The sequence below is a fragment of the Rattus norvegicus genome, chromosome 4 (assembly GCF_036323735.1).
Source record: "Rattus norvegicus strain BN/NHsdMcwi chromosome 4, GRCr8, whole genome shotgun sequence".
Lineage (NCBI taxonomy): Eukaryota > Metazoa > Chordata > Mammalia > Rodentia > Muridae > Rattus > Rattus norvegicus.
This window is the reverse complement of record NC_086022.1, coordinates 18919635-18938474: the sequence shown is the minus strand read 5'-3', so window position 1 is coordinate 18938474 and position 18840 is coordinate 18919635. Positions and strand designations below refer to the sequence as shown.

Sequence of the window (18840 nt, the reverse complement as noted above, 5' to 3'; positions counted from 1 at the left end):
GTTAAAAATGTATGATGCATAAGATGATGGTAGCACTAGTTGACAATCATTAGGGTAAGTTTTGGCCATGAGGGTAGAATACTCATAACAGCTATTAGTATTCATATAAAATATTTATAAATATTTATATTTATAAATATTTATAAAATGTGATCTTGTACCCTTTCATCTTATAAGGAAACAGGATAAAAATGTCCTGTATAAATTGGAAAGTAAAGTCTCACCACTGAATCAGCAGACATTTTTTCTTGGCTTCCCAGGTTCCAGAACTATAAGAAATGAATTATGCTGCTTATAATCTACCCAACCTATGATTTTGGTTGAGCTATATGAATGGGTAACTATACGCTTAGATACCAGTAAAAAACTGAAGAGTACAGTTTAGAATGCTGGCAAACAAGGGAATTCTTCATGGTTTCTTCAGTAGATTTATGAATACATCTGTAAGAGCAAGTGGATGCATGTCGGAGCATCGAGAAAGACGATTAAAGTTTTCCGTGCAAAGAAGCATGGGAGTCCAAAACTGTATTTAAACAAAATAAGGGAGTTAATTAAAGAAAGAAAGCAGCTATGAAATTGGCACTCTGAGGCAAGTTAGTGAAACAATTTAGAGGGTGTGGGGACATGGGAAAGAAAACAAGACAGGAAGTCTTCATTACAGAGGCCAAGTAGAATGTCTGAGTTGTCAGAGGTGGAAATGCTAGTAAGATACAGTGTGATTACTACAGTGGGTGGTCACTCCAGAGTGAAGCTATGCTAAAGGTCAGCATCACTGAGGGGAATCAGATGATGTGAACTTGAACATCTGCTCTGAGAGCCAACATCAATTAGAAAATTATGAACATGAACCCAGTGAATATATTCGGGAAAATATGGGGGAAAATTGCTTGTTCGGAAATCTTGAAAGCGAGAAGTACGCTAGGTAATGCTGATTGGAAGGAAGCTGTTCACTCACCACTGTAACTTTAAAGAAAAGTTAAAACAGAGGCTTGATCTCATAAGCAGAGTCCATAAATAAATAAAAAAAAGGCTCATAAGTCATCTGACGATGAGTCTATCTAATTTGCTAACATGTGAATATGTCGAGAGCTGACTGAGGAGTATTTTCATTAACAGGATAAAATGTAATTCATTCTAAACTACCTTATCACTTCTAATGAAAGAAGCATCTCTAAATAAAGGAGGAGAGAGACACGGTAACACCTCATGCCTTAACTACATTATGCAAAATAGAATAAGGATGTTGCTCAGTCCTTTCTTCTTTATGTCTTCCAACTCCACACATCTCAATGCGGAGGACATCTGAATGCACAGGTGTCATCACAAGTAAAGAGTTTTCCATGGTGTTGAGGTTCTAAGAGGACAACTGTAACTTGTGTTGTGGCACAATTACTGCCTTTTATACTTGTATTTGTTAAATATTATATGGTATGTACACATATATAAGTTAGTTATAGTCAGACAATAATTCACTGAAAACTATGGTAAACACTGTTAAAATAAATAAGTTTACCTTTTAGGGATATTTTATCCATAAAGCATTGATGCAGACTATCTTGAAGAAAGAGATGAAAAAATTAAAACAATTTCAACCTAAAATAATTTTAACCATTATATTTTGCGGGTAGAGTTTTATTATAAGTATATTGTATCTGTTAATATGTCTGCACCTCATATGCTTGCAGTGCAAAATACAAAAAGCTCCTAATCCAAAAAATGCAGGAAATCCAGGGCACAAAAAGATCAAACCTCAGAATAATAGATATAGAAGAGAGTCAAGACTGTCAACTTAAAGGACGAGTAAATGTTTAAAAAAAAAGTTTTACATGAAAACTTTCCTAACCTTAAGAAAGGGATGCCTATGAGCATACAAGAAGCTTATAGAACTCCAAATAGAATGGACTAGAAATGAATTCCTCCTATAACATAATAGTCAAAATATAAATACACTAAACAAAGAAAGAATATTAAAAGCATTAAGGGAAAAATGTCAAGTAACATATAAATGTACACTTATCAGAATTATACCAAACATTTAAACAGAGACTATGAAAGCCAGAAGATCCTGAGAAGATGTCATACAGACCCTAAGAGAACATAATTGCCAGCGCAGGCCACTATATCCATCAAAACTCTCAATTAATGTAGATGGAGAAACCAAGATATTCCATGACAAAACCAAATTTACACAATATCTTTCCACAAATCCAACCCTAAGAAGAATAAAAAAGGGTAAACTCCAACTCAAGGAGGGAAACTACACCCTAGAAAAAGCAAAAAAGTAATCTTCTTTCAACTAACCAAAGATAGCCACACAAACATAATTCTGCCTCTTACAACAAAAACAATAGGAAACAACAGTCATTGGTTCCTAATATCTCTCAACACAAATGGATTCAATTCCCAATTAAAAGATATGTAATAACAGACTGGATACTTAAATAGGACCAGCATTTTGCTGCATACAGGAAACACAACTCAGTGACAAAGACAGATACGACCTCAGAGTAAAATGATGGTAAAAAACGTTTTCAAAGCAAATGGTCCCAAGAAACAGGCAAACTAGTCATTCTAACATCAAATAAAATCCATTTTCAACCAAAAGCTATAAAATAGATAAGGAAGGACACTTCATCAAAGAAAAATCCAACAAGATGAACTCTCAATCCTGAATATCTATGCCCCAAATGCAAGGGCAACTACATTTGTAAAAGAAATTGTACTAACGGTCAAAGCACACATTGCACCTTATACAATAATAGTGGAAGATGTCAATATCCCACTCTCATCAATGGAAAGACCCTGGAAACAGAAACACAGTGAAACTAACAGAAGTTGTAAAGCAAATGGATTTAACGGGTATCTAAATAACATTTCATCCTAAAACAAAAGAATATACCTACTTCTCAGCACTTCATGGTACCTTCTCCAAAACTGATCATGTAATTGATCATAAAACAGGCCTCAATAGATACAGGATGATAGAAATAATCCCATGTATCCTAGAAGTTCACCATGGACTAAGGCTCTTCTTCAATAACAACAAAAATGACAGAAAGCACTCATACCAAACTTATGAGACACAATGAAAGCAGTGCTAGGAGAAAAACTTATAGATCTGAGTGCCACCAAAAATACTATAGAGAGCATATGGTAGCAGCTTGATAACACACCTAAAATCTCTAGAACAAAAAGAAGCACATATACCCATGAGGAGTAGAGGGCAGGAAAGAATAAAACTAAGGTCTGAAATAAACCAAGTTGAAACAAACAGAACTATACAAAGAATCAACAAAACCACAAGCTGGTTCTTCGAGAAAATCAACAAGATAGATAAACCCTTAGCCAGACTACCACGGGGCACAGACAGTGTACTCTAATTAACAAAATCAGAAATGAAGAAGGAGACATAACAACAAAATCTGAAGAAATTAAAAAAATCATCAGATTGTACTACAAAAGCCTGTACTCAACAAAACTGGAAAAATTTGGATGAAATGGGAAATTTTCTAGAATATACAAGGTACCGAAAGTTAAGTCAGGATCAGATAAACTATCTAAACAGCCCCATAACTCCTAAAAATATACAAGCAGTCATTAAAAGTCTCCCAACCAAAAATCGCCCAGGACAAGATGGGTTTATATGCAGAATTCTATCAGAACTTCATAGAACAACTAATATAAATATTGTCCAAACTATTCCACAAAATAGAAACAGAATGAACAGTACCTACCCAATTCGCACAATGAAGCCAAAATTATGCTTATATGTAAACCACAGAAAGACCCAACAAAAAAGAGAACATCAGAACAATTTCCCTTTTGAATATTGATGACAAAATACTCAATATAATTCTCACAAACCTAATCCAAGAACACATCAAAACGATCGTACATCATGATCAAGTAGGCTTCATCCTGGGGATTCAGGGATGGTTAAATATTCAAAATTCATCAACATTGTTCGCTATATAAACAAAGTCAAAGAAATAAAAACCACATGATCATTTCAATAGATGCTGAGAAAACATTTGACAAAATTTAACACCCCTTCATGGTAAAAAGTCTTGGAAAAAACATGAATTTAAGGCCAATAACTAAACATAGTAAAAGCAATATGCAGTAAACCAGTAGCCAACGTAAATTAAATGAAGAGAAACTTGAAGCAATTCCATTAAAATCAGGAAATAGAAAAAGCTGGCCACTCTCTAGAAAAAGCTGGCCACTCTCTCTCTCTACCTACTGAGTATAGTACTCTAAGTCATAGCCAGAAAAATTAAACAACAAAAGGAGGCCAAAAGGATACAAATTTGGAATGGAAAAAGTCAACATATCACTATTTGCAGATGATATGATATGCTTAAGTGAGCCCAAAAATTCCACCAGAGAACTCCTACAGCTGATAAACAACTTCAGTAAAATGGCTGGATATAAAATTAACTTAAACAAATCAGTAGCCTTCCTCTACTCAAAGGATAAACAGGCTGAGAATGAAATTAGGGAAATGACACCCTTCACAATAGTCATGAATAACATAAAATACCTCGGTGTGACTCTAACCAAGCAAGTGAAAGATTTATATGACAAGAACTTCACATCTCAGAAGAAAGCAGTTGAAGATCTCAGAATATGGAAAGATCTCTCCTACTCACGGATTGGCAGGATTAATATGGTAAAAATGGCTATATTGCTGAAAGCAATTACAGATTCAATGCAATCCCTATCAAAATTCCAACTCCATTCTTCATATAGTTAGAAAGATAAATTTGAAAAATCATTTGGAATAACAAAAAAATTATTCTCAACAATAAAATGACATATGGGGGAATGACGTCAAGCTGTAGAACAGAGCAATCATAACAACTGTAAGGTATTGGTACAGACAGGTAGACCAATGGAATAGAATTGAAGACCCAGAAATAAACCCATACACCTATGGCCACTTTATCCTTGACAAAAGAGTTAAAATCATCTTGTGGAAAAAAGCACAGCATTTTCAACAAATGATGTTGGTTCACCTGGAGGTCAGCATGTATACGAATATAAGTCAATCCATTCTTATTGCCTTGTACAAAGATCAAGTAAAAGTGGATCAGATATCTATCCATAAAACCAGATGTATTGAAACTAAAAGAAGAGAAAGTGGGGAGGAGCCTGGAACACATGGGCACAGGGGAATATTTATTGAACAGAACACCAGTGGCTTATTATTTAAGATCAAGAATTGACAAAAGGGACCTCATAAAATTGCAAAGTTTCTGTAATGGAAAGGACACTGTCATTAAGACAGAGTGGCAGCCAACAGGGGAAAGGCTAATATCCAATATATACAAAGAAGTCAAGAATTTAGGCTTGAGAGAATCAAATAACCTTATTAACAAATGGGGGTTACCAAGGTAAACAAAAAATTCTCAACTGAGGAATATCAAATGGCCAGAAAGCACCTGAAGAATGTTCAGCATCCTTAGTCATCAGGGAAATGCAAATCAAAACAACTCTGAGATTCCACCTCACACTAGTCAGAATGACTAAGATTACAAACTCAGGTGACAACAGCTGCTGGCAAGGATGTGGAGAAAGAGGAACACTCCTCCATTTTCGGTGGAACTACAAGCTGGTATCACCACTCTGGAAATCAGTCTGGCGGTTTCTCAGAAAACTGAACTTAGTGCTACGTGAAGATCCAGCTATACAACTCCTGGGCATATACCCAAAAGATGCTCCAACATATAACATGCATAAATCTTCCACTATGTTCATAGCAGCCTCATTTATCATAGCCAGAAGCTGGAAAGAACCCAGATGTCCTTCAACATAGGAATGGATACAGAAATTGTGGTATATCTACACAATGGAGTACTACTCAGCTATTAAATACAATGCCTTCATGAAATCCGTTGGCAAATGGATAGAACAAGAAAATACCATCTTGAGTGAGGTAACCCAAACACAAAACCACACATAGGCATGCACTCACTGATAAGTGATTAGCCCTAAAGCTCAGATTATCCAAGACCACATGAAACTCAAAAAGAAGGATGACCAAAGTGCGGATGCTTCAGTCCTTCTTAGAAGGGTAACAAAAATATTCATAGGAGGAGATGTGGAGATAAAGTTTGGAGCAGAGACTGAAGAAATGGCCATTCAGAGCCTGTCCCACCTGGGGATCCAGTCCATATACATACAGCCAGCCACCAAACGCAGACAATATTATTGATGCCAAGAAGTACATGCTGAGAGGAGCCTGATATAAATGTCTCCTGAGAGGCTCTGCCAGAGCATAACAGATACAGAGGTGAATGCTAGTAGCCAACCATTGAACTGAGAGCAGCTTCTCCATTGGAGGAGTTAGAGAAAGGATTGAAGGAACTGAAGGGACTTGCAACCCCATAAGAACAACAATACCAACCAACCAGAGCTCCCAGGGACTAAACCACCATCCAAAGAGTACACATGGACAGATCCATGGATCCAGCTTAATATGTAGCAGAGGATGGCCTTATTGGGTACCAAAGGGAGAGGAAGCCCTTGTTTCTGCCAATTTGGATCCTCCAGTTTAGAGGAATGTCAGAGCAGGGAAGAGGGAAGAGGTGGGTGGTTGGGTGGGCAAAAGGGAAAAACATTTGAAATGTAAATACAAAAATATCCAATAAAAATAATTTTAAAATTTGAAAAAATTCAATAAAAGAAACTGTATGCTTGGCAAATAAATAAATAAATAAATAAATAAATAAATTCAATGCTTTAGACCTCAAAAAAAGAAAATGCAATTGCATATAATAGATATGTATATATACCTACACAGTCATATATATGTATATATTTATTCATAGAGTTTAATATCAATAGAGTTTTGATGATTCCATTTAATTTGTTAGTATGTATGTGTCTACAGCTGACCGTTTGAATAACCTGTTATCATGAGGTTCATTCTGAAGAAGAGCTATTTCTTCTCTCAAAGTCATTTATTGCCTGTAGCTCTTCATCTAGGGTTGAGAACTCATGAGGGTTTGTTTCCCTACCCCAAACCCTGCACTGACACAGATTTCTCCACTATAATAGTGTATCTGCCTGTAGGTTTTCTTCCAGCAGTTAAATTGTTGGGATTTCCTGAGTGCTTCTCCCCCGCATGGATTGACAATGTCTCATAGCCCACTTTTGGGGCTTTTGGCTTTTAAAAGCCTTATGTAGGCATTCAAAGCCTCCTGTATAGGGGTTTAATTCCTGATGTATCAACAATGGCTAGACATCGCACATATGTTTAACTAGAAATAGGACTTATATATTTCTATAATGATCTATATATTCAAGGGAAAAAAGGAGCTTCTTTGATGAGGAGTCAGAACTTCACGTATATTTGCATATAAGGACAAGTGTTTAGGATACCATTAGAAATTATATTGGTTTAAGAAACTAGGAATAGTAGGTTCTCTTCTAGAGTCAATAATCACACCAGCTAAAGGAATGTGGCTAGGTTTGTAACACCACACATAATGTCCTTCCTATAGAGCTGGAATTATGTACAATTAAATAAATGTTGTTTACCTTTAACCTATAAACACCATTATTCTTATATAAGGAATGTCAAGCAGTGCTGGCCATTGTTGTGTTCCATAGGCTTTACAAATGGTTTGTGACTGAATGCTTTTCTCTTTTTGCAGCTTCCAAACATCTCCCGACAGTATGCAAGCCAGTTCTCAAAAGGAATCATCCAGATCATTTCCAGTTTTATTCATCGAGGTCCTTTGTCGGAAGTGATATTTAAAGTCAAAGTATCTTATTTTCAAGTTATGGGAGTCAACTAAAGATAATAGCAATCACCTATATTTCCTTGGGAGTCTCTTCAAGTTCCCTGTCTAATAGCCTTCAGGGAGATTTTGCATACCTGACAGGGTATTTGTTAAATAGTCTTGGTACACTAGCCTTGTCCCACTAATTGGCATAACTCCATTTAAATTCACACCCCTCACTAATTTGTGTGTGTGTGTGTGTGTGTGTGTGTTGTCAACCATTCTTATTTGTTATCTTTCATCACTCACCCTCTGTATTATCCTCCTTACCTCATTCCCAGTTATATTCCACACCTCTGATTTTTCCACCTCCTCCTTAGTAGTACCTGATGTAGATCTGTAATATTTGAACAGTATGTGTGTGTTTTGTGTTATGTATGTCTATGATTCGTGTATGTTTGTGTGCCAGTATATATATTAGCAATGGAGGGTAGATGTATACAACATCAGGTGTATACTTTATTGATCTCTATGGGTTTTTTTTGACATGTGGTCTTTTCACAGAACCAACTTCTCATCAATCGGCAAGTTTGTATTCTGGGCTGGTGTCTTAGTTATGGTGTTTCAAACCTAGAGCTAGGTGCCTAATAAACTTCATAAACTGTCTGTCTCCATGATTTCCTCTCTTCATCATGGCACTGGAGTTACATCCAACCTTTCTGGCTTTTACATGTGCGCTGAACGCTCGAACTTAGCTCTTCTTGCTTAATTGCTAAGCACTTTATCAACTGAGCAAACTCTCTAGCCCAAACATTTTAACCTTCATATTCTTTTAACAAAATACTTGCTAAGTGATGTAGTAAAAAGTGAAACTGAACATGAGAAAATTAGAATTTAAATTATTTTACATTTTGAAAAATGTCAATATCTAATATATAGTCTCAAACTCTTAATGACAAAAAAGAACTTTGATTCATGTTAAAAATATAAGAAAGGAAAGAACTTAAATTGAGAGAACTGATAAAGTATAAAACTCTAGAGCAGAGCAAGTTAGCTGACTAACATTTTTAAAGGGTCAGCTTCCCACAGACACGAGTTTAACTGTTATTCTTACTGTTACCATTATAAGACATATGGACGTAAGTGAAGGAGTTTAATGACCATGTTTATTATAGCAAAATGAAAGGCGTGCTGAAGGAGGTGGGAAGAAGAGACCTCCATATTTCACCTCTGAGTTCCAAGCAGCAGAAAAAGATGGATTCTACTTTGAGATCGTTTAAGGCCAACTATAAAGAATAGACTGGGAAACGTCCCAGGATCACCAAGCCAATATCCACAGAAACAACATCTGGAAGTGCATAGGCTAAAGGCCAATGTCCTAATAACATGTCTACAAACTTTGGCAGCAGATATGGGCACACAGCTACATGCACTTAGGTGCAAGCTGTGAAAGATACTATAGGGCTGTGTCATGGAGCCCAGAGCCAAATCCACAACCTTGAGTGTAAGTGTACAGTAGAAAGTGTAATCCCTGGTCTCAGGCAAGAGTTCATAGGCAAAGATTCTATGCCTGTTACAGTATGACAAGAGACCTGTGTACTGCTGAGTTTGGACACACAGTTCTTCCTACCTTTAGAGTAGGTCAAAGGGGCATACACTTGCTTTCTGAGGCAGGGAAGGTCCCTGTCACTGTGAGATAGATTGGAAACTAGCTTGGCATCAGTCTTGATGGCCAAGAGACTCTTTGTACCTCTTGTTTCCTGAACTTAGGCATCACAGGTATCACAGGCCAGTGATCACGGATAGGGCTCTACAACTGCCTCAGAACCAGTTAGTAACCCAGGCCCCCCATTAGATGGACTAATAATTCCATTATGGGATTCACTATTCCTGAGACAGCAATGGCCCTTTAAGCTAGTGTGCCACCAGTCTCTGTAGTCGTTTTGCACACCTCATCCTAACACAGCAAGCACAACACAGAGCTCTGCATCCCTCATCAGGGAATGAGCACAGACTTAGTGCCAGGTTTTTGAAACTTAACATTAGGCAGATCATGGGAGTGGAGAGATTACTCAACTGTTTGAAATATTTGGTCTGTTCAAATGAGAACCTGAGTTATAAACTATAACATCAAGCAACCCAAGGATAACTGTGCGCCTGGAACTAACTCACAGTGAGGCACAGAGAAAGATAGACTAAACCAGCCTAGCAAAAATGGTGGATTAATGCTCTAGTAAAAGACCCTGTCTTTAAGAAATGGAGGGAGAGCCAGAGAAGAAGACATTCTATAACATCGACAACCTTATGCATAGACCTGTAGTTATATGCCTGCACCACACACCCAGACACATACACCCGAAATAAAACCACTTCTAAATGATTAATGCTTTTTTAATGTTAAAGGTTTTATTTAAGCAAACAAGGAGAACTCTGAGTAACTTGTATTCTCGCTCCCCTGCCCCCATCCAAGTCATGGATGTGAAAGAAGCCTCTGGAACAGACCCAGGGCCAGGACAAGACACAAAGTCTTATTCAGACTTCTATTTTCTCTAGCATCTCCTGTGTGGGCTTGAAACAGTCTCCAGCTTTTATTCTATTGTAATATTAGTTGACCCAAAGCATAGGTGGGATTCTACCTTACATTTTTGCAAGTTTAGATAACTGTATATTCTCCAAAGTTGTGACACTGTAGTACCATTGATGGCAACAGGCAAAAGGTAAGAATGTGGAATGGTTCACCCCCAAATGAAAGTGTTCATGGTCAGGTAAAATCCTAAACTATCATAATACAAGTTGGTAACTGTGGATAGGAAGTGCCAAAGCAGCCAGAGTGAAACTTGAAAGCCCAGAAGAGCTCTGGTGGAGGTGAAATCTTTAAAAATGCTAAAACACAATGTAAGGAAACACTAGAAGAAACCATAGCAAAAGTGTTTCAGAACTCAAAAATTGGCAGGATGAAATCCAAGAATGTCAGGAAACAGAGCAAATCTGACAAATGGGATTTTTAATCACAAAATGTCTGAATAGCACAAAGAAAACAGTGAGCTGACTGCCTAGGAGGTCTGCAGAATACAAGGAAATACAGAGCAGACACTTGGCACAGAGTTGGTATCAGAAACATATAAGGAACTTGAAATATCCAATAGTGTATGAACAAACACTTATGCACACTCCTACACCCACAGTTTCACAACACTACTTAAAAGAATAATAGACCAAAATAAAGAGGTATCTTTAAAAAATAAAACAACAAAGATAGATAGATGATAGATAGATAAATAGATAGATAGATAGATAGATAGATAGATAGATAGATAGATAGATAGATAATAGATGCATAGATACATAGATATACAGCCAGATGGTAGGTATTCTGTGGAGTACTCAACAACACGACTCAAGAAAATGTAGTCACAGTACAATCAAATATCACTTCAGCTCACTTAAAATGATATTGTCAAAGTGTAAAAATAAAATAAGCTCTCGATATTAAAAAATGGAAACTTTTGCATATAGTTGATCGGAATAGAAACTAACATGGCCTAAGGGGGAAAACACTATGGAAATTCTCAATAAAATAAAGTAAAAATAGAACTATCATTCTACCATTGGATATATTTCCAAAAGAAATAAAACTTATATGCCAAAGAGCCATTTATGTTTCTATGTTCACACATTTTGACTCACAGCCATGAATATAGGAACTCAGCTAGCAACTGTTGAGTAGATAAAGCAAATGTGTTATATTTATGCAACACAATTACAATGTAAAAATGATGAAATCTTGTATTTGAAACAGAATGGATGGAACTGGTAATAATTATGTTATGTGAAATAAACCATGGAGAGAAAGCAAGTTCTAAGTCACAACACTCAGAGATTAAAGCTAAAACACAAAGAGAAATTAATCTCACTAATGGTGACAGGAGAAAGCTCATTATCAGAGGCCAGGGAGAAGTAAGGGAGAAGAGCATATGATCTATGCATAATGTGCTACAGGTTTATAAGAGTATAAAGTGTTGTGTGCTGTTATGCTATGTGCTGAGTAAACATCACAATAAGGACTGTGCCATTCAAAGAAAGAAATGATATGGAAAGTTTCATAAAAAGGAATGATAAAAGTTTGAGGTAAATGTGTACCGAATATCACACATACACATGTAATGGACAAGTAGCCAATTAATTTATATAATGTTCATATTTTTAGTTTAAGTAACTAATAAAACAACAAAATTATTATTGATATGGATGTCAAGACGGCTGAATATGGCTATGGAATATAACCCCTGGCATGCCAACTCCATGGATGGCAGGAACAGAGCATAAATGAGTGGGATGGAACTTGGCAGATAGAAAGTTACTGAGATGAGTGATAAGGGGTAGGAGAGACATTTGCTAAGATAACAGTAACTTTGCTGAAGGAAGCCCAGGGTGGGAACATGGTAGAGGAAGAATGTGATTGGGTGGGAATGGAGGTGGGATATTAAAGATGATCAGTTCCTGATAGTAAGATTTCTCTCTCTCTCTCTCTCTCTCTCTCTCTCTCTCTCTCTCTCTCTCTCTCTCTCTTCTCTCTCTCTCTCTCTCTCTCTCTCTCTCTCTCTCTCTCTCTCTCTCTCTCTCTCTCTTTCTCTCTCTCTCTCTCTCTCCATTGCCTTAGCAGCATTTGGAGTCCTGGTATTCTACGGGGACATTATGAATAAGGACCCAGGCCAGGCCTGATATAAAAATACAGTCAGAAGAGTCTAATATGTTTAGTCAGAGAGAACGTTTTCAAGCCGTTTGTTGTTGTAGGGTTTGGGTTGGGTTTGTTGGTTTGTTTGTTTGTACTTGAAACAGAGTCTCATGAATCCCGGGCCACCCAGTAAGATGTAATGTAAACAAGGCTGACCTTGAACTCCTGTTCTTTCTGACTGTACCTTCCAAATGCTTAGATTTTAGGAATAGACTCCCAAACACGCTGTATATTGTAGCAATAATTTTAACTGGTATAGAAGCAGTGGATTTTACATCAGAAACTTTCTATACTTGTAGGCCTGATAATGAATTTAACGTTGGTTCATTACTATTTTTGTGCCTCATTTTATGTTTATATCTTGTTTATTCTTTATCTCTCAATGTAGAATAAATAACAAAAAGAAAAGCCTCTGGTCTATTTTATTGTGGATAAGCAGCTAGATGTGTTTCACATATAGCACTAGTAGGTTCTGTGTTTTCTGGGAAAATCTTAGTAATTTGCTGTGAATGAGTCACAAAGTTCGTGTTCTCCATAGCTAACTCAAGTCAAGAATGCTGAATAATGTACCCCTTGTTCACAAGTCTAATAAAAATTAACACTTGGCTCTCACTTGTTATTATTTTGTTAAACATACTAAATCATCTTCTAGAAATTTGATCCAGTTGACTCTCAACGACTTATTCAACACAAACTCTGAACTAAAGCTCCCTGTCTACACAAATTCTATAATTTAAAAGGTGACACAAAGCCATTTTGAAGTGACTAATTTCTTTTTCTAGGTATCATCAACACACAAAACAAGAAAAATGACCCGTTCTGGTCTCTCAGACTAAACTTCTGACATTTACATCTTTGTAATAAGGACATACATCATACTTAAGCTAACATGTTATTAGCAGTGATGATACAAACCAGAAACCATTTGGTAGCCCATTCTCAGGAGGAGACGTGCTCCATGCTTAGACTGCTGTTTGTGTTAGCACATACTTTGGAGCCTTAAATTAGACAATGTTAAAATATTTTGTCTCCTTTTCAGGGGGTCAAGTGCAATTTACTTAAATTTTAAATTTCTTAAAATTTATTTTAAATTGCGAGCCACTTATACTCAAACGGAAACTCACTACACATTGGCATGACATTATATATTTATAGTAAAATACCAGGAATTTGTAAAATAGCTCTAATCAGCATCTGGCTTTCCTGCTATGTTTATTTTCAAAAGAAGAAAAACAATGCCTCTGGGTGACAGCCACATTGGTAATAACAACTGGTATAGTTCCCACTTCAGTGATCAGCCTAACTATTTAGATCCTACATATTATTTAATATTTAAATTTCAATATCAATCCATTAGGCAAACTAGTGTGAATTTTCTAATCTTTTAAACTTGAAAGATTTGTAGTAAAAATTCAACTTAATTACAGGTTAAAAAAATAACAATCCATGCACACAAAATCTTCTTACTGTTCTCAGTAGTTACTATTGGATTTTCCTCATTTCTCCCTCCCTGCCACTGGCCAGAATTTCAATCACATACATGCCCCTTCTCCTTCCAGGAATCGAAGGAAAGTATTTATATAACAAATGAGGAAACAAAGATTTTGTGATTTGAACACTGGATGTAATGCCTCAAGAAAACATACCTACATACCTTAAAAGAATCCAACAGTAACCGAAATTAAACTAGTGAATAAAATAAAATATAAACTGCAACAAAAGCATTTTATTTAAATATAGAATTACATTATTAGGAGGATATCAGAAGCCAATATTTCAAGCAAACCTTGTAAAAATACTAGTAGCTAGTTCATGTACATTCGGCATATTTAAAGCATAATTTATCAACTCAAAACTAAAAATAGAATGAATTTATTTTGCACGTCTGGAAAAATACCTCACTTTGAGATATGTGAGAGAGATTTGTGCTTGTCCCAACCAGCTCATACCTCCTGATTTGCCCAACCAAGTAATAGTATATTGTGAAGAGATATTGTCACCTCTCAACTTCTGTTTCTCCTTGTGGACGCGAGTTAGTTTTATACCTTTCAAAGTCATTCTGGGTTTCCTGATGTATTGAAAAGATGACTTGGTGTTCTCAACTGTATTATTATCTCAATGACCTATTTATTGATAAGTGGGCATCACATGTTGGTCTGTGACTGATAACTTGATCTTTCATAAAAAGACCTGATTATAGCATTTGTAAGTGGGAAAAGTCAGATTAATTAAATTCTCATTAGTTATGACAGTAACTGAAAATATAAAACCTTCATGATGCTACTAGATAATGCCCTGTGGGCTAGAGTTTGCTATAACAAATTTCTTTAAAACTCGTGGACTGTTTCTGAGTCATGTAAGCACCAGTGTGTGACAGAGAAACAGAAAGCAGAACAATAAAAACTTCTATCAAGCATCGATGACTTCTGCCCCCACACTCCCAGCCATATGGCGTTTGTCTTTCTCTTTCTTCCTTTTCCCTTTACATCATATTCTTTTCTCTGCACTCCAGTCTACATTTAAGATACTGCTTCTCTGTTTCTGTTTGTCCTGGGCAGTTTTCCACAATAAAACATCCCACCTACAGTTCTCCTATTTTGCAATCTGAGTGGCGATGCAGTTGCTATCCGTGGATCTGGATCAGTTAACAGATACTTTCTGTCGCCCACACAAGGAAAACATGTAAAAAAAATGCACCAAATACAAAAGTAGGTATATTTTGTGTTTGTGAAGGTCATAAGTGTTCTAAGATTGGACAAAGGGATCCTGCAATGGAAATGAAAATCCCAGTCAAGCACTTGTAAGTACACTCTATTCCAGGAATTCTGTGGCCTCCATTATTAGTTTGTGACTACAAATATGGGATGGGCTCAGCACTGCGACCTCTGTGTACTCTAAAATTGAAATTTGTTGTTACTTGGTTTTGTCTGTTTAGCTGTTTTGAGGGAACATCTCCCACTGTAGCCTAGGCTGTCCTGATATGTATCCCAGGTCATTGTCAAGCTCGTGGTTGCCCTCCTACTTTGAACTACTATGTGCTTCCCTGAACACTGTGTTCCGGTCTTTGAAGGTATCCATCACAATGAAGTTCGGCAGGACACGGTTTCTGCTCTTTTACAAAATGACTTCCTTTTGTGTCCGCTGTTCACTTCTCTATTCCAAAACTGTTCACCTCTCTAAAAGTAGATTTTATAATTTTCATAAATAAAACGATGTAAGTGCTATGTGCTCTATTTTTTTTAATAAATTTAGTTTGATAACTGCTCTCACACAAAGACCATGTGGAATCTACTCAGTATTTTCTCCCAGAAAACATCTCATCTTAAAAGTACATAGTTGATTGTCCAGACATTTATCTTCCTACAAACCTTCCCCTCTCCCCTCCGTCACTATTAGGCAATGTCTAGACAAGTAGCTTTTTTTTTTCTGTTAGCTACAAATGTTTGGCGTACGAATTACAAATCTTTACAGGGAAAAAGAAAGCTTAATATGTGAATGGAAAATCCTCAATGACACCAACTGAGCTAATTCTATTTGTACAGCCTGTTTGTAACATTAATTCCCTCAACTTGAAGTTGATTTTCTTTAATGTCTTCTTCCCTGTGTATACTTAGAGATCTTTGCATAGCCAAAGGCTTTATTTAATAGCTTGTCATTGAGGAGAAATATAAATCTTTCTGGAGTGTTTGTACCCTTCCCATATGGGTGTTAGCCATGGGATTACAGGAAGAGAACAGAACAGGCTTGTGTGGCAGGAGACAGACAGACAGACAGACAGACAGACAGACAGACAGACACACACACACACACACACACATGCACAAATACACATTGCTGTGTAGTTAACATGATTTACAGGAAGAAAAAAAGAAACTGTGATCCTTGCTTCTTGGGTCTGGTGAAATAGCAGTAGAATGAGAACAAATGAGAACCTTCTATAAAATATAAATTTAAAACCCTAGAAATCTGATTTCCATATTTCTCACAAAGTTTAAAATTACCTACTTCTGATAATGTATTATTGAAATTCATGTCATTACACTTGTAGCACTATTCAAATGTGTCATTACTGTTCAGACACAGTCTCAAAGGCTGCTCCGAGTTTTCTATAACTGCCTTTCCTTTTGCATCTGTCACCCCACCACTTACACACATATGTAATACGGCAACACCAAAACGAATTTCACCTTATCCAGGAATCTTGTGGACTCTACATAACTTAATGCCCAGTCAAGTGTAACTGAATATGTTATCTTTATAGTATATTCGTATATAACTTCTCTTTCTCCTTTATGGTACTGTTAGACACTTACAAGCAAGCATATGTATTATTTTTATTGCTGTTTCAGCCATTTTATGATGTCCTGTCCCATAATTGTACAGGAAAAAAAATATCGAATATCAAAATCTCATTAAAAGTAAACTATTACCTTTAAATAATTCTCAATGCCTTTTTACTTTCTTAACTGGTTTATGTGTTTTCACATTTTTAAAACAGTGTTTTGTTTTCGAGTTCTTCTTATGGACACGTGATAACTCCAGGTAGCTTTTCCCAGAATCCCATCTTTTTTGACTAGACAGAGTTATGTGGAGAAGACAAGAATTATATTACTTTAAAAAGTCATCTTTGGAGGCATGGTATTAAGCTCTATATCTAACAAAAAGAGTATCCTTGTCCTTCGAGCGAATGTCAGTGAGGTTGGATAATCAATAGAGGAGCCTTTGAGCCTGTCTCTTCACAGTGTCGTCATTTGCTGATGTTATGGAAGCTGTGATTGAAAAGTAGAGCGCTCTTAGTAATAGAATTCAGCAGTGTTTGCTCACTCACAAGGTCGCTCCTTTGTATAGTGCTTCAAGACACTTACCATAATAAAGAAGCACCTCCTCTGTGTCTTTCTTTCCCACAATGGTTCACAGCGTCCTGGAAATCATCGGGTAAATTCTCAACATCATACAGTACCATCTTAAGTTCCTCCGACACTTCTTTCACATTCTCTTTTTGCTTGCACTGTTTCTTCGCCCAGAAAAAAAGGAACCTGCAGGTCTAACTGTCCTACTCAGCGGCCATAACTACCGGTTTGTTCGGCATCTCTTTCAACGTGCACTGCTAGAACCATGCGCCACTGCCGGAACTGTGGGTTCTACGGATCCACTGGAACACAGTTTTGCATCAACAGGAAGAGAAGCAAAAGAACTGATACACGGGGTTGGGGATTTAGCTCAGTGGTAGAGCGCTTGCCTAGCAAGTGCAAGGCCCTGGGTTCGGTCCCCGGCTCCGAAAAAAAGAACTGATACACTTACATTCTCAGACAAACCAAATTTATTGATCTATGACTTTTCACGTGTAAAAATGAATATTTGCAAGAAACACCTGGGGTACCATAAAATTACCTCACAAAACGTGCTACAACTCTATCAGGGATTCATACTATAAAGTGACTATTAGTTTATTTATTTAAAAGGTTGTGTTATGTAAGCAACTAGCTTTTAAAAGCTAATAATATTCCTTCTATTATAGCAGGTGTAAGGCAAGCTCACAAATACTTTTGACTCCTCATCAATTACAAATGTCATATAGATTTTTAAATGGTATCTTTAATTAAATAAAATTGTACCAAATTCTACTGGCACTAAATTAAGAATATTTTGGAGATTCAGATTTTTATGTAACTTTAATTTTTTTAAAGCAACTCAAATTAGATATATTACCACTAGTAATTTTTTAAATATACTAGTTATTCAAATGATAAGGATCAATTTTTTAATATTACCATTTGTGAAAATAATGTGAATTAATACATTCTGAGGAAAATTTTAAATTTTACCAAAAAACCGTACTAGGACATTGGTGAGGGTTAAAAAAGACCATACAGTTCTTTTAGAAATAAAATCTAAAAACAGGAATATACTAGGAAATTAATGGGTGTTATAAAACATGGTACAATGGACAAACAGAGGTGTTATGACATATTAGAAATTTGATATCAAAAGTCTATGGACCCAAAGTGCTTTAGAACTTAGTGTATAAATTTCTTGAACTTGAATCACCCAGTAGCAAGTCTGAGTTTGTGTCAGTATGACATTTTCATATTTCTCAGATATTTTCAATAAAATAGAATATAGATTTTGCTGTTCTATGTAGAGATCTGTATTGAGGGATATCTTAAAATTTGTTTTAAAGTCATTTTGTAGATGGAACATTACATTACATCAGCTGTAATATCTAGGTACAGTTATATTTGTATTAATAGCAAGCTATAAAAGCTGGCTAAATACATAAATAGATGATATAAAAAGTTTAATAGATATTTATAATTATATTGTATGATATTTTACCACAATTTAATTATGTTAAGAGGCACAACCTCAAGTAAA

General features: G+C 36.2%; 1 long non-coding RNA gene across 6 annotated transcripts in view; it reads right to left on the bottom strand.

Annotated features, from left to right (window-relative positions):
• Window positions 1-17712, bottom strand: part of LOC102551002 (uncharacterized) — an 80535-nt gene extending 62823 nt beyond the window's left edge. Inside the window, exon 1 of one of the 6 annotated variants that reach the window (XR_010066064.1) lies at window positions 17331-17712. This is a non-coding gene — a long non-coding RNA (uncharacterized LOC102551002). The remainder of the gene's footprint in view (window positions 1-17330) is intronic. The other 5 variants (XR_005503415.2, XR_005503416.2, XR_591993.4 and 2 more) reach the window with 5 other exon arrangements.
• Window positions 17713-18840: the final 1128 nt, after the last annotated feature.